Source organism: Mus pahari, chromosome 12, assembly GCF_900095145.1.
Source record: "Mus pahari chromosome 12, PAHARI_EIJ_v1.1, whole genome shotgun sequence".
In the NCBI taxonomy this organism is placed as follows: domain Eukaryota; kingdom Metazoa; phylum Chordata; class Mammalia; order Rodentia; family Muridae; genus Mus; species Mus pahari.
The window spans coordinates 18,901,138-18,927,635 of record NC_034601.1 but is presented as its reverse complement, the minus strand read 5'-3'; positions in this window follow the sequence as shown (position 1 = coordinate 18,927,635).

Here is a 26,498-nt window from a genome sequence, read left to right as displayed (position 1 = left end):
TGTTTTTCTTTGCTGTGGTCACAGTGTTTCTTCACAACAATAAGAACCCTAAGACTAGAGGCATTTGGGAACTTTCCCCCTTCTTTAAAATAATGTGTTAACAGAAACATAGGAAGGAGAGATCTATCCTCAATGACCTTCAAGTCTGCTAATATCTGACTAGCCAGCCAACTGGTTAAGAGAGATTGAAGAACTTCAGTGAGGCAGCTGTAATGGAAGCCTCCTGTCTTCAGGAAGAAAACACAGATCAGTTATGGAAGAAAACATTTTGATTCTCAGTAGTTCTGAGGTCTGAGTCCAGAGTTTTCATCAGTGGTAAGCAGTGCCCAAGACAGATACTGCCCATCAGTTTATTTCTTCAGTAACACTAGCTTGTGTGCAGAATGGGATGGGAAGCTATAGGTCGGTTAAAGGAGAAAATTAGAAGTGAGAGAGCAGCCATGATCTTGTCCACAGTGTTAAAATCTCATTAACTCACTGGCACCTGCTTCCACAGGCTTTGCCAAAAAGGCGATTGAATGGGAGCATGTTTCATCCCTTTAGGGTAGAGAGTAAAGAATTCTGGACTGGGGTTCCTTCATTATTCATGATGATAAGTTTGCGGTTCCTTCCTGACCCAGAGGAGCCTGCTAAGCTGTAGAGAAGTGCTCAGGTTTCTCTATTGCCATACTCTCAGGGAGGTATGCACACTCTCAAAGACAGGACAAGTTGGCAGCAGCAACCCAAGCTTCAAAGGCATAGGGAAATCTTAGTGGGCATCTTTAAACTGCTTCCCTGAGCATCTTTTCATGAGCCACCGAGCATATCCTCGGAAGGACCACAGCTCTAGTTAGCACTGCCTTTCAGCCGGAGATCAGTGTGGAGGGAAAGGAAGTGTTGAAACTATACCAACAAGGCCAGAGGGCCGCAGCGTTGTTATAGATGGCCATAACAGGGAACCAGGGGATTAAAGGAAACAGAATTAAGAGATGGGCTTTAAAAGTCCAATGGTACATTCAGTCAATACCTATAATCTTCTAGTCCCATCAGACTTACTTCAGGCAATGCCAGGTCTGCAAAGAAGACAAGACTGATCAGACATTCAGTCCTGCTATGAACTACTGAGAATCAATTTTTCTATACCCTCATTTTTTCAGAGCTGAGCGTCACTCCCCCTTTCTGGATCCCTGCTCTTTCCACCTGTATCTCCTTCACCCCTTCTCACCTTGGTCTCCCCATGACATCATTGAACCCCTGAGTTGGAGCCAGGCTGGCTATTTTGGGTTCTGGCTCTACCATTTGCTACCACAGTGACCTTGGTCAGGCTCCTAAGCCTTCCTGTGCCTCCGTTTCCTTATCCAAACCTGGGATAAAGATATTACCATTTCACAGGGCTGCTTGAGGACTCAGTGGTTAGAATAGTTAGCCGTGCTGGCATATAGAAGTATTTACATTTTTCCTGCTACTGTGGTGCTGTTCCATGGTTCTTTGAAGTACTATAAAGTCTTTGTTAAACATCTTGGGACTATAATATGGCAAAATTTCAATATTATAAAATACGGAGAAAAATAATGAATATGTATGTGATAGAATTTTATAAAAATGTCTCCTACATTTAAAGAGACTGTAACTTTTGCTGGACCTCATAGCAAAACTACTACACCGTGCAGTCATTTCAGACTTAGCCTGCTATCCCACTGTGTATTCTGCCCGCTTGCTTGTTCTGCCTTCAAAAGAACAATGTAACAACCAACCTTGCTTGCCTTGTAATTAGCTGTGATGACCCACACTGAAGCACAACTTTAATTTTAATTGATGTACTTTTCCATGCCCCGACCTAGAGAGCAAGTGAGTTTGTATGTGTGTGTTATAATAACGAGTAAAAGCAATATTATAGAACAAATATCCAGTATAAGTGTCAAAAACAACATTTATAGATAGATATTGCCTGATAATGGTATGCTTGCTGTACTGAGTGCTCTGGGGTCAGTTGGAGTCAGTGATTTAATTCCCTGTAAAATGGGTAAACTTATTTCTGTAAAATATCCCTTATTCCTTACCCTTGTGATGCTTTCAGTGTTATGCAATACACATGAAGCAAAGTGTTTCGTTAGGGGCACAGGAAAGCAAACAGTTAGCCACCAGTCAGGCATAGATAGATATACATAACAGAGATCCTATAGACAAGCCGGAAACCACAAACTGTAGGCACCCAGAAGTCACAGGAAGAGCAGTGAGTAATTCGCACTTGGTCAAATTAATTCAAAGGGATCTGCCGACTTTTCTTTCCTTAATGCCACACAAACACAATATGGTGTCTCTGAGGTGATCTGCCATACATTTAAAAGACATAAATAGGAATGTGTCTAATATTCAGGGAACGCAGTGGTCCTTCAGGAATCGAAACTTACTAGAAGTGTTCAATCCTGCCCCCACCTTGTTGTCTAACCTCACCCCATACTTCACCAGAACATCTGATCTCTCTCATGAGGTCTACTTTCCATGAAGAGTGAGCAAGAACAGAAATGAGGTGTCGGTCCAGAGCCCCAGATGGCTTCTCAAGCCTGAGACTGCTAAGAAAACTGTCGAAAGAACAAAGACCATGCTGAAATGAACCTTGAGGAAGAATGCAGACAGAGCTTTCAGCTCTTTAGAGACATAAGCCATTTGTCATTTCCATAAAAACCATTTGGCTTCAGGCTTGTCCCAGAAATGTTGGGAGTCACTTTCAATAGACAAACATATGACTTTTTATAACTACAAAGAATTGTCATGAGCTTGAACAAACTGAGTTCCAGAGAAGAAAGTTCTACCTTGGACTCTCTGGCCAGCCAAGGCCACCACATACACAGACTTGACTTGCATTCACAGGAGTCTTCAATGCAGGGCCTTAAAACCAGAGACAGAGCTGTCTGCACACTATTTTGAGGCTGTGATAAACATGTGCACACAACAGGAATGGGGTTTGTCACCACTGCCACCCCAGGCCACTATCAGAAAACAAGCAGGCCAAAAGCAGGCCCTTGACTTGGATTTCTTATACCTGCCCATAGGGACAAGATTGAAAATGACAAAACCCAGAGAAGCTCACTTTTAAGTTTTACCTACAAAAGTCATTCTGGGTTCTCATTGTGAAGATGGAGAAAAAGCTTGCACTCTGTATAGAAGAGAATTTATAACACCAGTAATAACCACTCAGATCCCTCTCTTCTCATTAACAAGGTCCCTCAAGAGATTTTGCTTTGCCTAAATGTGGTAGAGCCAGATACCACTCAGAGTCTAATCTGGGGCAGGGAAACACCCAATGTTAGCAGCTCCGAGTCTTCAACATAGCTACTATGTCTTCCAGGGTGGTTTATCGCCTGCTTGGTGGCGTGGCCTAGCTGGCAATACCAAGGACACCGGGCTTCCTGGGTGCTTTTCTCTGGGTCATGAGTTGAGTCCTACAGAGTGACAATTAATTCTCTACTCAGCTCATTATATCTGAGAGTGAAATAAAGAACTCAGTCAGCTGTGAAAATGTCTTGACATACAAATGGGTTCATCAAACCATCAAAGCATGGGAAATAATTTAAATCTTGTTTAAGGTCCCTGCCGCCTGTTCCCATTTAATTATAAGTCACGGGCATTAAACCCCACACTACTGAGCTGTTTACACTCTATGAGCCTTGATATTTTTGTCCAATATAATAATACATATTCCATTAGATTCAATAATATGTGCAGTAGTATGATTTAGATGTGGACTGGATGGTGAATTGTTGGTTAATATTATTTCAAGAGAGAAAGAATATTAAAAGTCTTGAAATAGTGGCATTGGAATGACGGAATGTTTGAACTGAGGTCTCATACATGAAGAAAGATGCTTAGACCAAGAAAACATCTGTTTCTGTGGTTGGAGAGAGAATAAAAATCACAAAAGATAAAATGGATAACAAAACTGAAGGTACTTCATCTCTGATAATATATTCTATCCCCATGACCATGTGGTTCCTAGAATAATCCATTGGCCAACAATGCTCATCAAAGAATGTTTCTGAATGGACTCATCTAAGGCAGCTTTGTAACTACATGTCCAGCCTCACTTCTGGAATTTTGTACTGTTGAATAACATTATGATAATATTAAAGTACAATGGATAAAACTATGATAAAGATGAATGGCAGAGGCAGTGTTGAAGCAAGGTACTTTAACTTCTACCTGTGTGTGTTTTTCTCATGTGCAATTCTAGAAGATAAAGCCAACCATCATTTGTAGTCACTGTGGCTGTGTTGACCTGGCTTGCCCTTGGATGGATGGATGCAGCTATAACCATAATGCATGGATTTAATTAACAGTAAACCACCTTGAAAGGAAAAGGAGGAGAACTATAAAAAATAGAGACAGACCACTTGGGGCCATTATGATGCAGAGCTGAAGAGACATCACACAGCCTGCTACTACACCATTGATAAATGACCATCTTTTTCCCTTTGCTGGCTCACACTAAGCATGGAAATGCAGCAAGAACCCCAGCAGTACCCATATGGCTCTTCCTGACATCAGAGTTTTCAGTCTGTACAAAATGCAGCCCAGTACCCAAGGAACAAGCAGGCTACAGAAGGAAGCCTAGATATAGGTATTAAAGGACTCCTAATGGTGACTTCCATGCAGAAGTTCAGACTTGTGCTCCTCATTCAGCCCCCAAAGGCAATTCATGAGGTTCATGCTGACATGCTAACCCAGTCTTCCATTGGCCTTGCTGCTTTCTCCTAGGTATTCTCACAGGTCAGCTTCACACCCTACATTCTGCTCCATTCTGGGGATCACCTTCCCCATACAGCCACAGGATCTTGGGTTATATTATCCATTGCTATTGAGAGAAAGGAAGTTAATTCCCTTTCTCCTTGCCAACTCTTTATTAAACACCTTTTCTTTCCATTTCTGTTTTTAAAAATCCACGTGGAACCCCACTCATGAGGAGGGGCTACTTGCTCCCCATGAACTTTAATTACTGGGTGTCATTCACATATGGTAAGATCACAGAGAGAGAGGTTACTGAAGGCTACCTGCTTCAGAAAACAATTCAGAGCAATTATGACAAGTTCTGAAGACAAAGAAGCAGAGCAAGTATAGGTGATTAGTGTTGCTTGAATTGGTGGCACAACTGTGCTATTTTCTCTCCTTGCTCTTCTCTGTCAGGCCCAGTATTATAATGCTGTCCTGTCCAATGAAGATTGCAGCCTGATGAATGTCATAAGGTCATACACAAAGTTTCTTGTGTGAGTTTTCTCCTACTTTGTATCTATTATAATCCATTAACCACAATAACAGATAAACTTTTAGACTCTCTTCTTCCTCTTCCTCTTCCTCTTCCTCCTCCTCTTCCTCCCCCTCCTCCCCCATCCCCCTCTCCCTCTCCCTCTCCTTCTCCTCTCCTTCTTCTTCTTCTTCTCCTTCTTCTCCTTTCTCTTCCTCTTCCTCCTCTTTCTCCTCCTCCTTATCCTTCTTAAGTTTCTAAGGTTTGAAAATGAATGTTCAGAATTAAAATATACAGAACTGAGCTGAGAAATTATCCTGGCTTTGATATATAGAGAAGAAAAATAATATTCTCAAAGAAAAATGAGTGAATGAAGAAGATTGGCTCAGCATGAGTAGATCTGGTTAGAGTACAATTTCTGTCATCTGCATGGGTCCTCTGGCCTCTCTGCCTCTATTTCAATTTCTGAAAACAAAACAAAACAAAAAACCTACCACTGGGGCCACTAGCCTCCAAATCCAGTTGAGTTCTGACATTTTGTGAATGGATCATTGTTCCATGGCTTTGAGTCTACATGAACCAGTGCAGAAGAGTCCACTGAATTTCCAGGTAGTGCCAATTATGTCACCAAGTTGCTCCAAGTGTGTAGTAGACTGGCAACCTTGAGTGTAGACTCTAAGAGATGGACTGTGAATCCATAGTTCAGTTCTCAGAGGAAGCTGGGGAGCCAGTCTGAGACTGAAAGGAGGACAGTGTTTGCAACAGTTCCCAAGAAGAAGAAAGAGATAGAATAAACACTCATTTATCTACTTCCCTGAAAGAAAGGCAACTTCAGCAGAATGATGGCTATTTGGTAATACCAAAGACTTTTCATTGCAAGAAGAAGCAATTTTATCTCTGATGTCACCAAAGCACAGAAATACACAGGCAAGAGAGAGAAGCTACAGAAACTATCCATTCATTCTAAGGGACAACTGAATAAAACTAACACTCAATGCTAAACAAAAATGACATGAGCTAACCCATCCACCAGCCTTGTCTCTGTGGTGGTACTCAGAAATTCTGAATGCTGTATTAGGAGTTAAAGACTCAGACTTGGACATCCTCCAGGAATGGCTTGTAGTGAATGAGGAAGTTACATGGTGGTAAGTATGTTGTATAATTAATCACCAGTGTCACCAGTGTCAGCTGGCAGTGATGCTGTTAAGCCTCTTCTGTGAAATATGAGGGTACATCTTTTCTCCAAACTAAAAATTAAACATGAAAACAAAACAAAACAAATTTAAAAAAAAACCAGCATTTTTTTGTTCTGGTGCAAGTCAAAAACTCTTAGCATAAGTGGATTAGCAGGTGTTTATTTGAAAAGCATTATAATGGCTAAGTGGATCCTCATGCCAATGAGTATACAATGATCAGTAGCATTTGTATTCATCTATAGTGCTTCCATTCCCTGCATGATTTCCTTAAGTGCAAATGGCAGACAGATTTGAAGTGTAGCAAGTACTCTTGAGTTTTGCTTTATGGATGGAATAACTGAGAATGAAAAGTAGACATTATTTAGAATCTCAGAAAAGGGGAGGCCTCCCATGGATATCAGCCAGCCTTGGCCTATCAAGTCGCAGCAAGACTAGGCAAATCTTTTTTTTTTCTTTTGAAGCTAGACAAGGCAGCCCAGTTAGGGGAAAGGGATCCAAGTGGGTAGGGGAAAGGATGGGAAAGGGAACAGGAAGGATGAGGTCACAGGAGGACAGAAAGAGAGAGTACTGGGAGAGACAACTGGATCGGGGAGATGGCATCTCAGGAACTAGCTAGAAACCTGGATCAATGAAAACTCTCATGAATCTATGAGGGTGACCCTAGCTAAGACTTCTAGCAATGAGAGGTATGGAATCTGAACTGGCCATCTCCTGAAGCCAGGCAAGACTTCTAATGGAAGGATTGAGACACCAGCCCTGCCACAAAATCTTAGATCCACAATTGGATCTGCCTATAAGATGTGCAAGGGTAAAAGATAAAGCAGAATTTGAAGGAAGAGACAACCAATGAGTGGCCTAGCTTAAGACCCACAGCATGAGAGGGAGCCCACCCCAGACACTATTAGTGATATTCTGCTCTACTTCCAGAAAAGAGCCTAGCATAACTGTTATCAGAGAGACCTCACCTAGCAAGTGATAGAAACAGATGCAGAGAGCCACAGCAAACATTAGGTGGATCTTGGGGATTCTTGTGGAAGAGGGGGAGGGGAGGGATTGAAGGAGCCAGAGGGGTCAAGGACACAACAAGAAAACCTATAGAATCATCTAACCTAGGCCCATAGGGGCTCATAGAGACTGAACTGCCAACAAGAGAACATGTGTGGGACAGACCTCGGCCCTCTGCATGTCTGGAACAGTTGTGCAACTGGATCTTCATGTGGGACTCATAAAGCCTGAGCAGGGGCTGTCTGACCACAGACCTCATCTCTTTAGAGGATTGTTTCCGGCATCACTGTGAGAAAGCCTCCAAAGTCTGTACCTGTCCACCCTTCCTCTGCCCCCTCTTCCACAGCAAAGTCTGCCTTCCGCCTAAGTTGAGCAATGACTTCAGTCTTCGCGTTTTAATTTTCCCTTTTCCATGTGGGAACTAAAAGAGGGCCTGGGGAAAGAGGGGGCAAGGAGGATAGCCCACATCCAGCCAGAGTTCCACCTATGCTCTGGGCAGGCGGATGCAGGAGGGCTGCCAGACGCTATCCACTCTGCCCCGGGTGGGCAAGGGGCAGCCCCCAGAACCAAAAAGGGCCCTAGAGCTACACCCTGTAGCCCCGGGATTATGGGAGAAAGGGCTTAGGGAAAGAGGTTCCCACACAGGTGAAGATCTGCACAGCGGCCTTGAGGAGCAGAGACTGTCTATGGTTTTAGAGCTTTATTATAGAAAGGCAGGGGGAAAGAGAGAAGGTAGAAAGAGAGAGAGAGAGAGAGAGAGAGAGAGAGAGAGAGAGAGAGAGAGAGAAAGTGGGAAAAGGAGAGAGAGAAAAAAAGGTAGAGAATAAAAGAGAGAGGTAAAAGAGAGGAGAAGACAAAGAGAGGAGAGAGCAGTGAGAGATCGAGGAGGAGCCAAACAGCCCCTTTTAAAGTATGCTAGGTAACTGGGGAGGAGTTTAGCCTGAAGGTCAGAAGCTTGGGACATTGCCCTCCCGACTGCTAGTCACACACTTCTCCTCTGGGGGCTGAGGGGGGTGGTAACTTCAACAGGAGCCAGGGTTCCAGGAGACATGAGAGAACTCCTTCTGTCCCAAGTAGATGAATTATCACCACCGGATCCCGGGGTTCAGCACCTCAGCTCGACTGGAAGCCAGATTGTCTTTGCATAGCTCAGTGCCCCTCATTTCCATATCAGTAATCTTTTCCCACCCTTGCCTGACCACCATCTATGAATCAGCAACAGCAGGTCAATCCAGAAGAAACTGTGAGGCTCTGTCAATCAGCCCAAGTCCATGGAAGCGGCAAGAAGCCACCAGAACACCTCCAGAAGTGTTCTTGGTTCATTTATCTCTATGAAGTCACAACAAACGATAATCTGCAAAGAATGGTAAGGCATACCAATACCACCCAGCATCATTGGTGAAGACCAGCATTATCAAAGCCCAGTAATGACCAGCAAAAGAGTGGTAAGGCATACCAATACCGTACAGTACTGTTCACTATCTGAAAACATAATGTGTTTTCTTAAGCTTCCAATTTAACAAATCAACACATGCCCTTTTTCTAAGCTGCTTCCAGGAAAACACTGCATGTCTTTTCTTAGCAAAACATCCTCCCATGTGGCTGGTTCAGCAAAAACATCCTCTCATAAGGCAGATCACAAGACACAACTGGATCTCAAAAGAAACGAGGATTTTCCACTTCAACCTCCACTGATATCTTTTCTCATATTATAGGCACATTTTCAAAGGAATTGCTCACATTTCATGCCCAGCTAACTCACATAGGAATGGTTGGAAGTTCAGGCATTTTCTATCCATGAATCCTTTCTCTCACTCAATGAATTTTTATATGATCCCTGATACAGAGGTCACAAACCTAACATTTACCAATGCTCATCAAAACATTTTTTAGAAGAATTTGACACTATACATCTAACTTACCACTTATTAAGTATCAATGCAAATTTACACACTGAGCTGATTGGATTTTGTCAATTTAACACAAAGGCAGACATATCTGAGAAGAGGGTATCCAAACTGACAAAACACCTCCTTAAGAGTTGCCTGTAGGCAAGCTGGTGAGGGAGGAGTAACTTTTTGATTAAGGGTTGATATAGATAGGCCCAAAACACTCTGGGTGGTGCCATACCTGGACAAACAGTGCTGTGCTGTGCTGTGTAAGAAAGCAAGTTGAACAAGACAGTAAGCAGCACCCCTCCATGGCCTCTTCCTCAGCTCCTGTATTCAGGTTCCTGCCCTGCTTGAGGTCCTGATCTGGCTTCCCTCAGTGATGATGGTCACACCTGGAAGTGTAAGCTGAAATAAACCTTTCCTCCCCAAGTTGCTTTTGTGTTGGTGTTTCATCACAACAGCCGAAACACTGAGACCCACACTAATGAGGTGTGCTTGTTTCTGCATATAGACCTAAACCATGTCTGAACACTTGACACTGTAGATATAGAATATAGATGTGGTAGATATTTTAGTAGAAATTTTGATTTTATGATCACCAATGCTGAGCATGCCTCCTCCCATAAATAGATAATACAAAATGGCAGAAGGATATTTAGACTCATTTTAGAAATTGTTAGTAATTGTGTTTTAAATCCAATCCAAAATATATTTAATAAATATATAAAATAAAATTTAAGTTTTAAATTGATGTCACTTGAAACTCTTCGAATTTTTTTTTGATTGTTTAATGGCAGATGGCAGGTTATATTTTGTTTCAATTGACTACAGTTTACAAGCCCAATATGAAAGGAGATACTTCTGAAGCCAAGGTCCTGGGAAGATAGTAGACCAGAGGCAGCACCTGTAGGAGAAAGAAAAACAGAACTAAATCTCTTACAGTGCTCCGCCTTCATGCTTAAGTAGAAGAAAGTAAAGACAGTAGAGTTCACAGAACGAGAGCCTAAAAGCAGAAGTAAGATCAAACAGGAGAGTTTTCACAAAGAGTCTGGTATACCCAAACGAGTGATCACAAGAAAACTGCCACTGGAGTACCCTGAAGGAGTCCTGGCAGCAGCATGGGAAAGTCCGAGAGACACAGGACACACTACAAAACAAATAGAGACCCAACTCACAGGTTAGAGAGAAAAGTGAACCACACACAATACTACAGACCCAACAGAAAAACATACAGGAACCTGAAATCAAGAGATTTCTAACTATGCCTCTCTCTTCCTTTGACATTACCCCAAGAAGCAGTCATAGATACAGTCCCTAGTTCCAAACTGTTTATTGGTTGTTTATCATGGAAAATGGATGCATAAAAACTTCTTAGGGTGCACTAGATAGTAAATACCTTTTGCAGGGAGGAATGTTTGGGAAGGGGAGCTTATTGGCTAAACCCTCAGGGCTTCTAGGTACCTCACCAGCATGGAGAACTCTGTTCTGGGCCTACATGACCACAGGTCATGTTTCCTTATGTGGGAAGTGTGGCACATGTTCCAGGACAGGAATCTGGAAGGGAATAGGGAGCCACCTACCATCTCAGGTGTGTATCCGAGTTTCTGGGCACTCAGACCTGATCTACATTACCAAGTTTCTTGGCAAGGTCCACTGTCCCTCAGTGGAAACAGCAGCAAATGAGGAAAGGGAATCTAGGTTTCCCACCCATGTCCACAGCAAAGAGGAGCTATTGGAGCACAAGAAGTATGACGAGGTTGGAGTGGTTTCCCAGGTGACAGGACTGAAGTGAACTGGGCTATCTCCCCTGCCAAGAAAAAGCACTGGGATGCCTTCATTACTGTATCATTCATTGTGTTTGTATTATTTTAGCCTTTCATTTTAAATTGATAATCTTGACACTGTGTTGATGTGAGTGTATGTTCATGTGAGGGCAGGTATATGTGTGGTTGTATGGATGTGTTTGTGTGTGCATGTATGTGGAGGCCAAGAGTTAAATTAGGGTGTTTTTCCTTAGGAGCAACCAACTACTCTTTGGTTGTGTTTGGCTTGCTTTGGTTTGGGGTTGGGTGGGGATTTTGTTTGTTGTTTTTGTTTTATTTTGAATCGAGAAAGGATTTCTTACTTGGCCTAAAATTTGCTGATTAGGCCAGGCTGTCTAGACAGTAAGTCCCAGAGATCCACATATGTCTGTTTCCCCAGGGTTACTTTTTTTCTGTACACACCACCATACAGGTGATGTCACTAGACTCTTCCCAGGAGCCTAGCAATGGCTTATGTCATCATCTGCCTTCTAGGTTCCTCTTCTCTGCCCTCATGGCTCTGCTCCCATCTGTCTGCCTCTATCCCTTCTCCAGGACTGCACTCCCCTTTCTTCTCCATAATAAACTCCCTTATGCCAGGTGTGGTGCATGTTGTGATTTCTCCTAGGGACACCTTAGCATGGGCCCACCAGGTACCCACACCTGCCACCACATTGTATTTTATAATGGTAAGCAGGAATCAACATGGATTCTGGGGACTGAACACAAGTTTTCATTCGTGCTTGACAAGCATTTGACTGAATGAAGTATCTCTTGGGTAAACTTTATTTTTATTTTCTATTTTTACTTGCATATACATTGGTAATTTAATTTGTTTATTTTTAAAACTCTCATGCATGACTATTGTATTTGTATCATTTCCACCCTTCTCCCTCTCCTCCATCTCTTCCCATGACCCTCCCAGTCTCAAGCTCATGGCCTCTTGTTTATTACTGTTACACACACACTCACGCACACACACTCACGCACTCGCGCTCATGAGCAGGTGCACCCTATTAAATCTATTTAGTTGCTTGCCTGCACATGTGTTTAGGATTGACAACTTGGGATTGGATAACATACCAGGGAGCTCATACCTGGAGAAGACTCATTCTCTCTCAGCACCTATTGATTGTGTGTAGTTCTGCATCTAGTGGAACTTGTCCCCATTCATGTTGATTATATTAGGCAATGTTGCCATTATGCAGTTCTTGTTTAAGCAACCACAATCTTAAGAGCTCTGGGGCACATATTCTCTGATCACGTCTAAAGGACACTATCTCACTATCTCTTTTTGTTCTTAGACTCATTCTGTCCGCTTTTCTGTGATTATCCTTGAGCCTCAGCTGTAAGGCTTGTCTGGTAGATATATCAGTTGGGATTGGGCACACTCTACACACTAATTCTCTGCATTTTCACCATGTATGGATCTTCAAAATAGCCTGCTGCAGAAAGACACTTCTTTCTTGAGGGGAGAGGGCTGTGTCTATCTGTGGGTATAAGGTGTATTTAGACTATGGTTTAAAAATATATTGGTTTAGGAAAATGCCAGTAGAGAGGTCTATGTCTTCTCCAGCCATGGAAAGTGGGCTAGGTTTATAGAGCAAACATTAATTTCTACATACTGAGAGAAACTTAAGTCCAATTAGAGGGCTGACGATTACCCTGCAGGACAAAGGAGCCTCTATCACACCACTGGGGATGTCTTGCCAGGCTGGTCATTGCTGTGGTTAGGCTTAATAACTGGCTAGGACTACTGATTGTGTTTCTCCTTTGACAAAGTACATAGGAGCTAGGGATACTATGAGGGCTGGTCCCCAGCGAGGAGGCTTCCTGGTCAGCTCAGGCTCACTGACTCTAAATCCTGTGTTCAAATTGTATGTTCCAGGACAAAACCAAGGACAAAGGCAACAGCCATAGTGTTTGGGGAATCTCTTCACCTATACCTTGACCGATAAGTAACTCAAGGAATTTCCTATGTCTAGCACTGAGATTTGTAACGCGCGCGCGCGCGCGCGCGCACACACACACACACACACACACACACACACACACGTTATCACCCCATGTGACTTAACTTCAGCCCAGCAGATGAAATAAATACTCATCCTAGTGAGGCATAAACTTCTCTCCAAATTTTGTCACATCATAGGGCGCAAAACATTTTAATTATTTTTTTTAGTCCCTGCATCTTATCAGACCACAGTGTGATAAAGTAGGAGGCAACAGCAGTACTAACCTCAGATGACACACAAACACTGAGACACTGAGGAATACACTTTTGAATAAACAGTGGTTGCAGAGGAAATCAGAAATCAGAGAGGAAATTAAAAATCTCCTAGAACCAAATGAGCACCCAACCCATCAGAACCTCTGGGATATAGTAATGGCAGTATATAAATTATAGCTATGTATTTATATTAAAAAAAATTAGAGCAGTCTCAGATGACCTAATGATGAGATCAAGGGCATAGAAAACCAAGAAGAAGATAAATACAAATTCAGCAGATAGAAAGAAATAATAAAGATTGGGACTAAATTAACAGCAGAGAATTAAAGAGCATTAAAATCAGTTAAACAGAGAGTTAGTTGTTTCTTTGAAAATATCAACAGTATCAACAAAGCCTTAGTCAAATTTATCAAAAGAAAGAGAAGTTCCAGATTTATAAAATTAAGGATGAAAAGGGAAGTGTTTCAGGAGACTCAAAGGTTATTAGAGAATACTTGCAAAACTATATTTTAACAAGTTGAAATGCTAAAAGAACTAGATACATGTCTGAATTCATGTGACTCACAAAATTAAAGCCAAATGATATCAGCAACTTATACAGACACACAGCAAAAGGTGTGACTGAGCAGTGGTGAAGAGTTCCCCACAAAGAGCATCGGGACGGTTTCCTGTGCTCCTACACCTACCAAACTGTGAGGAAGATCTACTACCAAGACTTCCCACACTGATTCACAAGAGTGGGAAAGAAAGGAATAGTACTGAATTTGTTCTACGAGACCAGCATTATCCCGATAACAAAACAGAATAAAGACACAACAGAAAAGAAAACTACAGACCAAATTCCCTGATGAACATGGATGTAAACATTGATAAATAAAATCAAAACACCCTTGCAAACTGAATTGAAAATCACATTCATATGCACTCACTGATAAGCGGATATTAGCCCAGAAACTTAGAATACCCAAGATACATTATACAAAACAGAAGAAAACCAAGAAGGATGACCATTGGGTGGATACTTCATTCCTCCTTAGAATAAGGAACAAAATGCTCATGAAAGGATATAGGTACAGAGTCAAAATTTAGAGCTAAGATGAAAGGATGGACTATCCAGAGACTACCCCATTCAGGAGTCCATCCCGTCATCAGCCACCAAACCTAGATACTAATGCTCATGCCAGCAAGATTCTGCTGAAGGGACCCTAATATTGCGGCCTCTTGTGAGGCTATGCCAGTGCCTGGCAAACACCGAAGTGGATGCTCACAGCCAGCTATTGGATGGAACACAGGGTCCCCAATGGAGGAGCTAGAGAAAGTACCCAAGGAACTGAAGGGGGCTGCAACCCTGTAGGTGGAACAACAATATGAACTAACCAGTACCCCCGAGTTTGTGTCTCTAGCTGCATATGTAGCAGAAGATGACCTAATCGGCCACTACTGGGAATAGAGGCCCCTTGGTCTTGCAAACTTTATATGACCCAGCACAAGGCAAGGCCTGGGCCAAGTAGTGGGAGTGGGTGGGTAGGGGAGCAGAGGTGGGGGGAGGGGTATAGGAAACTTTCGGGATAGCATTTGAAATGTAAATAAAGAAAATAATAATTAAAAAAAAAATAAAATCACATTCAACACCAAATTGGTTTTATTTCAGGGATGCAAGTTCAATTCATCAGACCCTAGACACTGACTGTGGTCCCCCATCTTAATAGACTTGAGGGTTGAAAGACATGACCCTCTAAGTAGATGCAGAAATGTCATTAACTGTGCTTGGCATCTAGCCATGATAAAGATCCTGAAGAACATACCCCAGTAGTGGAAAAGTGTATTATGACAAACCCTGTAGTTAACATTACACTGAATGAGAGAAAACTGAAAGCATTGTTTCCAAAGTCTGAAATGAAACAAGAACACCCTGCCTCTTCACTCTTATTCAATACAGTGTTCACATATTTTGGTAGAGCAATAAGACAAGGGGAAAACATAAAAGAAATAGAAATAAGATATGAAAAAATTAAACTATCTCTAGTTGCAGACAGCATGATTGTACACTATACATAACTCCACAATAAAAGTTTTATATGTGATAAACACCTTCAGTAAAGTTTTAGGGTAAAAGGTTAGTATAAAAAATTATATATATATATATATATATATATATATATATATATATCTCGTACATATACAAATAATAAACTTGCCCATAAAAAGTGAAAATATCCCATTAACAATAGCTTAATAAGCTAGGCTGTGGTGGACATATGCCTTTAATCCAAGCATTCGGAAAGCAGAGGAAGGTGGACCTATGTGAGTTTGAAGCTGGCCTGGTCTACAGAGCTACACAGAGAAACCCTGTCTCAAAATACAATAGCGTAGTATACACAAAATATATAGAGAAATATATAGGAAAAACATGGACAAGGAGATGAAAGGCTTTGCAATGAAACTTTGAGACACTGAAAACTAAAACAGAGGAACACATTAAACAATGAAAAGTCTTTCTCTACTCTTGGATTGCAGAATTAATAATGTGAAAATGACCATACTACCAAAAGTAACGTGCACATTTGCTTCAATAGCTATAAACTTTCCAATGACATTCTTCATCGACTAGAAAATATGAAATAAAACTCATACAGAAACACCAAAAGGCTACAGATCTTCAAAGCAATCCAAAGAAGAAAGAAAACTGTCAGAGGTAACACATCTCCTGACCTCACACTATACTACAGATTCATAGTGCTAAACAGTAGGTTTCATAAAGACAGCCTGCTGTTGGTGCAGAAACAGATGCATAACCCAATGGAACAGAAAAGAAGACCCCAAAATGTGCCTATACATCTTTGGCTGCCTAACGTTTGACAAATATGTAAAAGGCATATACTGGGGAAAAGTGTACTCAATAAATGGTAGTAGCAATGCTCTAAAACAACCTGCAGAAGTGAGATTACATCCATCGCTCTCACCCTTCACAAAAAAATCATTTCAAAACTTAATCCAGAGCAGTGGTTCTCAACCTTCCTAACACTGCAACCCTTTAATACAGGTCCTTGTGTTGTGGAGACCACCTCACATAAAATTATTTTTGTTGCAACTTCATAACTGTAATTGTGTTAGTTATTAATTATAATGGAAATGTTTGTGTTTCCCAATGGCCTTAGGTGACAGCTGTGAAAGGGTCATCCGACTCCTAAGATGGTCCCAAGCCACAGGTTGAGAAACACTGGTCGAAAGTCTTAAATACTCACAATGCTAGAGAAAAACAGGGAACCACATCAGGATACAGAGATAGGTGAGAAGTTTCTGGATAGAAACCCAATACCAGAGGAAAGAGAGCCATAGATTGACATAAAATTAAAAGCCTCCACAGTTAAGGGAACTGTCAGTGGGGTCCAGAGAAAGCCCACAGAATGGGATAGGAGTCATCCACTGCTCTGCTGTAGATGGTAGGCTAAGGTCAGGAGTGAATAAAGAACTTCAAAAGTTAGAAATGAGGATACCACAGATGAACTGAAAAGATGGTTCTTAAAACAAGAAAAATTGATGACTAGTAAATAATGTAAAAAAAAAAAATGTTTAACAGCTCTAGCCATCAGGGTGATGCAGAATCAATCTACTTTGCAATTCTGCCTCGACCTTGTCAGAATGTCTACCATCGAGAAAACAAATGACAACGAATTCTGGTGAGGCTGGACAAAAGAGGAGCCCTCACTCACTGCTGGTGGGATGTGAAGTGTGGCAGTCGCCATGGATAAAACAAGCACAGAAAAAGTTTTAAAAGGACCACACTTGGGCATAGACCCATAGGACTCATCATCCCACCAAAGGGTTATTTGTGAATCCATGTTTACTGCTAGTCTGTCTCAATGACAAGAAAATGGAATCAACTTACAAGCCCATTAACTGATGAATGGATAATAAAAATGTCTTATATATACACTGTAAATAACATTGAGCCACAAAGACAAAAACAAAATAACGAAACGCGTGAAAATGGTTAGAATTGGAAAATAGCATATCAAGTTAGTTTACCTGTGTGCTGGTAAGTTTTATGTCACCTTGACATGAGCTAGAGTCATTTGGAAAGAGGGAACCTCAGTTGAAATAGCACCCCCACCAGACTGGCCTGTGGGACATTTTCTTGCTTAGTGGTTGATGTGAGAAGGCCCAGCCCATTGTGGGTGGTGCTACCCTTGGGCAGATGGTCTTGGAGAAGAAAGCAGACTGAGCAAGATAAGAGCCAGTAAGCAGCATTCCTCCATGGCTTCTGCATCAATTTCTCTAGGTTCTTGTCTTGAGTTCCCACCCTGACTTGCCTGGACAATGGACTACAGACTGTATGGAAAAAATAAACCCTTTTTCTCCTTAAGTTGCTTTTGGTTATGATCTTTTATGACAGAGTTAGAAACAGCAACTAAGACACTTAAGCTCAGAAGACCCTGTCAGTATTCTCTCTTTCGTATATAAATCCTGGCTACACATTTTTATGTATATTTCTTTATGTTGGAGTAAGTGTGTGTTAAGGTCATGAAACTAGAAAGCAGATTGTGGAAGAAAAGACTTCCAGGAGAGGCTGGGGGAGGGGAGGAGGCTTGGAAACAAACTTAATGTGAACGCAAAAAGAGAAATCCTGATTAGTGTGTGTGTGTGTGTATGTGTGTGTGTGTGTGTGTGTGTGTGTGTGTGTGTTGTACAAGTAGGGAGGGATCGAGAAATGAGAAGAAATGGTGCAGGATGATCTACTAACACAATATGTCAAAATGCCATAAGGAAACCTATTAATTTGCATGCTAATTAAAAATAACATTAAATTTTAAAATGAAATATTTCTGAAACTATGTCTCCAGGCACTCAGATAATCAATTATAACTCTGGCAATTAAATCCTCAGGAAGGTTATTTTCAACTGTAAAAATCACATGTCGCTGCAACATGTCCAAAGAGCTCTTTTTCTACCCCATTCTTTTCTTTCAAATCGTAACATTTTTAGTAAAACTTTAATCTTTTAACATAAATTGGTTGAATTTTCTGCCTTGAAGTGACATATTTAAATATCAACATTTTAAATTGGTTAAACATTTCTTTGTTTTATGTGTGTGTGGCACCAGGACACCTGAGCAGCGTTGGTTCTTCCCTTCTGCCCCGTGGCTTCAATTTCAAACATCGATCTGAAGCAGCCAGGCTGGACCGCAAGCATCTTTCCCTGCTGAGCCCTCTCCCCAACCAGAAAACATGCTTTTTTGTTTTGCTTTATTTTCCAACAAATTGACACCATTTTGAATGACATAAATCAACACAATTTTTTTTAAAAAAAAATCAGCATTCTGCTCAGTCCAAAAAATAAAAAATAAAAATAAATAAATATCCATGTAACTTTGTCTTCTTAGCTCATCTGTTTAAACTTTACATTTTATCTCTGGATGGATCTGGAGTCTATCTTTACAAAAGGCTTGAACACAAAGAATTAAACACATGGCTTTTAAAACAGTTAATGATTTCTATGGTACTATGAAGCACAGTACCTACTCTGGTAATAAGGGATCCTTTTTTGGCTACAATACTTCCCATGGTCTATACAGTGTGGATTAAAGGCGGTATGCTACAACTACAGGGATCACTCAGTGAGTAAAGTACCTGCTACCCAACCACGAGTACCCAAATTCAGATCCCAGCACCCATGTACAAACTGAGCAGGGCAATGTAAGCCTTAGCCCAATGTAATGCCTGTAGAGCTTACAGGTAGAGACAGAAGGGTCCTCGGACCCCACTCTCCAGCCATCAAGCTTCAGCTTCAGTAAAGACTGTGTTTTAGAAGTAAGGTGGAGAAGCCAGAGAGCAAAGAAATTCCATGTTTATGTCTGCCTTCAGCATGCATTTGCTTTCCTAGGTGTGTGTGTGTGTGTGTGTGTGTGTGTGTGTGTGTGTGAGAGAGAGAGAGAGAGAGAGAGAGAGAGAGAGAGAGAGAGAGCTGTTCATTGCTACCATCTTTAACTCTTGGCTCCAAAGCCCAGATTCTCCTCCATCATGACTCCAGCACAGATGTCATAGAAACCAGAGCAATCTCTCCACTGTCTTCCAGTGTGTGCCCTCACAAAGAGCAGACAAACAATAACTCCTCATGTACACTTCCTCCATAAACCAGTAGGAAGATTTTCCATTACTCGTGTCTGAAAGTCTTGTGGGAACATCCTGTTATAAAGGAATTTAATAATTTCATCATTATACATTTTCCCATATACTACTTCTGCCATGTTTAAAAGTTAGGTACTTTTTTACTCTTACTACATTTTTTTGTGACCGCCACATTCAGTTATGTGACCCATTTGGGGCTGAATGAGTCTTTCATACGGGTTACCTAAGACCATTGGAAAACACTGATGCTTACATTATGATTTATAACAGCAGCAAAATTACAGTTATGGAGTAGCAATAAGAATAATGTTATGGTTGGCGGTCACTATAACATGAAGAACTGTATTAAAGGGTCACAGCATTAGGAAGGTAAGAACCACTGTTCTAGCAAATGAGTTAAGATACTGACTACACTTGCCTTATGCCCCTTCACTATCCTTTCCAGGCCTTAGGAATGCAGACAAGCTGTGGAAAACACTGTAAATCCAAATCATGTCAGCCTTCCAATGTATGGACAAAAGTACCTAAAAGGTCAATAATGATCTGATCTTAAATGATCTGGACTTTCCCAGTGTCTGATATTGGAAAGGCACAGATATCTAGAATCACAGCAACCACATCCTATTGAAAAAATGTGTGTGTGTGTGTGTGTGTGTATTACTCTTATGAAACTCTAAATTATATATATATATATATATATATATATAATATATAACTGTTGAAGTGATAATATATATATTATCACTTCAACAGCATCCTATTGAAATTACTAATATATACATGTATATATGTACATATATATATTATTCTGAGCATATAAATATCTCTGTAAGAAAAAATGAAATTTTATACAGGAGTGTCTGAATACAGTTAATGTCACCCATAAAATACAAAAGAGGGTACAGTAAAACCAAGCTGGAAATAACACATAAATTGTCTCTCAAATGGGTTGAAAAGCTGCCAAGACATAGAAAAGAGAGGGGTGGCGAGTGGTCTAAGAGAAAGGAACACAATGAAAAGAAGCAATGAAATAAACAAGTTGAGAGAGACTAGGTTTTAGTTTGAACAGATTTCAGAGAGCAAGTGAAACAATTTCAAAGAGGTACAGCCATACATATTCAGATAATTGTCTTACAATATGGACGGATGATGGAAAAGCCCACGTGTAAGTAGGCAAAGATGGCATGATACAGTTTACCTACAAAGAAATCAAAATGAGATGCTTTCTCATTAACTTCAGAAGAAAACGACGCATTTGCAGAGAGTGATGGGAAAATATGCGAGTGTGGAAAAGCTGCCAAGGCAAATTCATTGCCCTGCAAGAGAGGAGAAAGATATTCTCATCACGCATGCTCCAAAATGGTTCCCCAGAGAGGTTGAAATGTGAAGAAGGGTCATTAAAAAGGAAAACTCTGGAATCAGGAAGTCTTTATTTTTTGACATTTAATATACATTGTGCTATTAGCATCTGAGGTATCTTACTATATTTGAGATATTTTAATATTCACTGTTAGACCAATGCATGCCTTGAATGAGTCCTGGGAAGGCAAGATTCTGGAAGATCTTTCTGAGTTCATTGTCAGCAGGCCATCCAAGGCAGCACTGAGCTTTAGCTTCTAATATGAGTACCACACACGGCAGAATGGCTCTGGTTACTGTTCCAGCCAACCTAGAAAACTGTCTAGAAGGAATTGGTGGTTTGGAGATATTGTCAGGAGAGGAATCAATTAACTGAGCAGAGGCTGAATCCAGTCTCTCTCAGCCTTGGTTTGTCATTTTTGATCAATTTTTATTTGCATCTGAATTTCCCAGTTCTGAACCATAATCCTTCACTGCGGTCTACTGAGAGTCCTTGGTTTCATGGCCACAGTAAACAGTTTCTTTATGGTGTCAGAGACAAGCAGGGCCAGCGAGCTCCTCCCAGGACTTAAACTGGAGCTTCATCCTACTGGAGCTCAAGCCAAAGGGACATTAGCCTGTCTCGTGGCAGACAACTTTCCAGAGCCAGGTAAACCTTGCTGGGGAACACAACAACCAAACAGGGAAGCTTTCATAAGCACACCAGAGCCCACTGCCGTGTTTTCTGGTAACATGAATAAGTAAAGTCCTTTTCCTGAAGTCAGTTTGGCAGACTTGTTATAGCCATCATTAATCAGAATTGTCTACGGTATTGTTCTCTGTTCACATTGAGTTTTAATACCAGGCTAAGCTAGCTCCACAAAACAATTTAGGAAGATCCTTCACGTCATCACAGTCCAGAACATGCTGGAAAGTTGTTACTCATCCCTCTGCCACCCATGTTCAGACATATTGACAAATAGATACCCAGCCCAGGAGGAAATTAAAAACAATAAACTCTTTATTATTGCCACCGCTGCCCTGGAGAACAGCTTAGACTCCACAGGCTCTGTTCTTTCCATGGAGTTTCTCAGGGGCTGGAAGGTTCTGGAAAGCTGTACCCCTCCAGTACTCCCCTACCGGAATATAATTGGGGATGGGAGGGAGGAGGCCTGGATGACTCTCTTGAATTAACTTCATTTCACTTTCCTAAGTTATTGTATATTTTACTTAGATTTTTCATTTAGTTATATCTTTCTCATTTCTAAGGTTTTATATTGTCATTTTCTTTTATTCAAAACCCACATTTCTGGGATCTTGCTCATACCATAAACAAAAATCACAAAGGTTAAAGATCAAAGCATGTGAACTTGAAATTGAAAACTCCAGAAGAAAACAGAGAAGCTGTTTATCACTGGCCTTGGCAAGCATGCTTTGGGGTATCGGCTCAGAAGAGAACAAAACCAACATTGGCTAGATGTGGCTGCCCTTTGTGTTGTTTGTTGTGTAGTTCTGCAAATTCTACTTTCAACCTTTTGCCACGATGCATGAATTTGCTGAAGTTGCCTATGTAGCCACCTTGCAATCTTTCCATGAGCTGCTACTGTGTGTGTGCAAGTGTGTTTGTGTGTGTGTGTGTGTGTGTGTGTGAAGTCTATGTACACCTTTGTGCATGTTCAGCATACATGTTTGTACACAGGTATATAATGTGTATTTGAATGTATGGATATGGATATGGAAGACAAGGGTTGAGGTCTGGTGTTTTTCTGGGTCACCCTCTACCTTCTTTTTTTGAGATGAGGTCTTTCACTGAAGCTCATCAGTTGGATTTTACTAGGCAGCCTGGCCAAGTTGCGTCTGACCTTCCCGGTGCTGGAGATACACACAAGTCCCTCTGCCCTGGCATTTCAAATATATGACTTGCTTTGCTCTGCATGATTTGCCTCTCACTTCCCTCATCCTTCTCGTGGATTTGTTCATCTCTGCTATGCACTTGGTTTTACTGATGGCTCCTGCTGAACCCTTAGCCAATGCAGCTCACCCTTTTTCCAACACAGACAGTAGATTCTTGCATTAGATTACCTCAGCAGAACACAGGACTGCTTGCCCTATTTTGTTTTGGTTTTCTAATTCCCCTTACTAAAGCAAGTCTTTTGGCACCTGTTTCTGATTTTAAGAAACATTATTTAGTTCTGCACGCTGCTGTGCTGCTCACAGGTGACACAAGTCAAGGTCACCTGGGCAGAGGGAACCTCAATTGAGAAAAGGCCTCCATCTGAGGAAGTCTGTGGGACGCTTGCTTGATTAATGACTAATATGTGTGGATCAGTCTACTGTGGGTGATGCAGTCCTGGATAGGTGACCTTTGTCCTATACAAAAGGATGCTGAGGGAGCCATGAAGAGCATCTTCGGTTCTTCTGTAAAAAGCATATATATTCATAGTCTCCATTTACAAGTTTTGAATATTGCCCAACTGTTGTAAATATGAACTCATGATAAAAATCACATTTCCCCCCTTGAAATTAACCTAGTCTTCCTTACAAAAGCTTACAAAACGTTCTCTTTAATTTTTGGAAATTAAAATTTAACCACACATTTTCACTCCCTCTATGGATTTTTTTTTAATTTCAGATGTTACTTTAAAATTATATTTTCTCATTTCTTAGAGTTCCTTCTTAATATCATCCTCTATTCAAGTAGTATTTTCCTGACTCTGAGACGCTTCATTACTGTGTTCTCATTTCTGCCTTCTTTTTCCTTTCATTTTGGTTAAACCGAACCTACTTTATTTTAATTTGCCCATATTAAATCTCTCCCTTTAGGCCTCTCATTATTTCAAATTTCCAGTATTTGCTACATAACATTTCAGTTTCATTTGTATAACCCTTCTCATAAACACAGATGTAGAACCACCCAGGCCAACAGCAATGAACTTCAAGGGGCTTCCAGGTTTTGCAGGCAGATCAACAGACGTGGGATGGACAAACTTGGATTCCTCAACTTATTAGGCAAAAGAAGTCATTGAATTAATGACTGCCTTGAACATATTGAGATAAAAATGGGCCATGAAAAAGAGCAGTGCCCACTCCATAGTTCTGATTCCAAGCAAAGGCCTGGTCAAGTGCCTGTGGGGCTATTGACTACCACAGACTGGAAAGCCAGGCTCCCAGCAGGCTACATTGTTACCTTCTAAGATACAAGCTGTCACGCTCAGTCTACAAGCAGATCCCAGGCTGTGGCCTATACCATCTCTGTGAACCTGAGGCTACAAACAGGCAGGCTGTTCTTCTTAGCTCCTTTCTTCCCTGGGCTTTAGAGAGGTTTAGCAGCTTCCAAGGACTGCTGACCAAATGAGATTACACATAAAGAAGTGACTTTCTTTCCCCTATTCACTGGGGGAAGGGGATAGTGAAAATACCTCATAGAAAAACTATCATTATCCTTAAAAGTAATATTTACCATAACTGCATATGTGGAGACAGGACACCCTGTACTAGGCATATAGCTTAACAGGGCCAAAGAGGCCTATGTCCCTCATCAACAGCACAGGCTAAGACTCCCCCCCCCCCAAAAAAAAAGCCTTGTGAAAAAACAAGCAGTATAATGTGAAAATGCTTTTTGGAGCTCAATTACTGCAAGGATGAAACTAATACCACTATTAATACCAGTAAGAATCAGAGTTGGGATACAAATGGAATGACTACCTCACGTAGTTCCAATCCTCCTGCCATTGGAGGGACTCACGAAGTCATACAACCTCCTCTTAGGGACACTTGGGCATGGTGATGTATAGGATGTTAGCATCATTAATCTCAGAGCCCCATTTCATTTTTTTTTAAAGTCTATGATTCACCTAGCACTTGGAAGTGTCATAAACCTGGGAACAAAATTTTCCCCAAAGTTAAATTCAAGTTTGTGAATTTGAAATCAAGTAGGAGCAAATATATAAAATGCAAACTGGGGTAAAGGATGACCTTGATGTGTGGCTGATGTATGCAGATTTCTTCACTAATGACAGAAAAAATATAGTGGGAATTCTTTCTGTGAAATAGCAAGCGGCAGCCCATTGGCATCACCCTGGCAGGCTGAGGGAGCAATGGATCCCAGATTTAATTAGTAAAGGTTGCCAAATTATTTTTCTCTTGCCTTAGGCTGCAAACCCACCTGCACCTTTGCAGCATCAAAGCTCAAAGTCTCTCGTCTGTCCCTACATGCAATGTAACTTTACAGGCCATGAGTTATCAGGAAGATATATCTACTCAGGTTCAAGTGAAGCCTAAGCAAACATGGCCTGTTCGTCATGCTTCAACTGCAACTTGTCCCAGATGAAAAGGAGTCCAGTTGGAAGATTTCCACTGGATACTGAGCAGAACCCCTCCCCTGTGGCCAAAGACCAGAGTCTTGGATAAATGGAGAATCAATTTGACTTTAGATGTCTGTTTAATTTACTTAATTCAGTAATTCAATCAACATTAACCAAATACCCTTTATACGTTGAAGCACTTGGCCTGGATCCATAGAGGAGAGCAAGAAGAGAACTGGTGATATTTTTTGCTGAAGACAGATAGGTAGATGATAGATAAATGGATAGATGATAGATAGATGAATAGATAGATAGATAGATAGATAGATAGATGATAGATAATTGATAGACAGATGATTGATTGATAGAGAGAGAGAGAGAGAGAGAGAGAGAGAAAGAGATAGGCATATGATAGATAATTGATAGATGATAGATAGATAGATAGATAGATAGATAGATAAATGATAGATAATTGATAGACAGATGATAGATAGATAGATAGATAGATAGATAGATAGATAGATAGATAGATAGGCATATGATAGATAATTGATAGATGATAGATAGATAGATAGATAGATAGATAGATAGATAGATAGATAGACAGATGATAGATAGATGATAGATAATAGGTAGATAGATAAATAACAGGTAGATAGATAATGATGATAGATAATAATAATAATGATGAGATAGATATGATAGATCTGACATATAAATAGATAAGTAGATATGAAATGTTAAGTATAAATATAGATAGATGTAAGCTAAATAGATATGAAAGAATTAGATAGTAAGTGGCTGATAACTGTTAAGTAGATAATAGATATAAAATAGGTAAATGTGAGATAGATGAAAGATAAATGAATGATAGTAAACAGATAATAGATATGAGATTGTTAAATAGATGATAGATGGAGAGATAAAGAGATTAGAAAGGTAGATGGATGGATGGATAGATAGATAGATAGATAGATAGATAGATAGATAGATAGATAGATAGACAAGACATAGATAGGTAGGTTAAGTGCCTACAAACTATGGAAAAGGAGAAAATAAATGCAACAATCAGAAATAGAAGGTTCATCTAAGGGGCAGGTGAAACATGCAAAGGCTTTCCCGGCTGTTGTCTTGCTGCTGCCTCACCATGGGCCCAAGGCAGTAAAGACTCCAAAACTCTGAACCCAATAAACCACATCTTTTCTTGAGGTGATTGTCTCAGCTATTTTATTGCAGGAAGGGAAAGCTGACAATTTAATTGGCATTAACCAGGAGGAGATGAGTCTTTTTGCCGTGTTTCAAACAGTAATTTTATTTCAATTTTTATTAGATATTTTTGTCATTATATTTCAAATGCTATCCCAAAAGTTCCCTATACCCCCCCC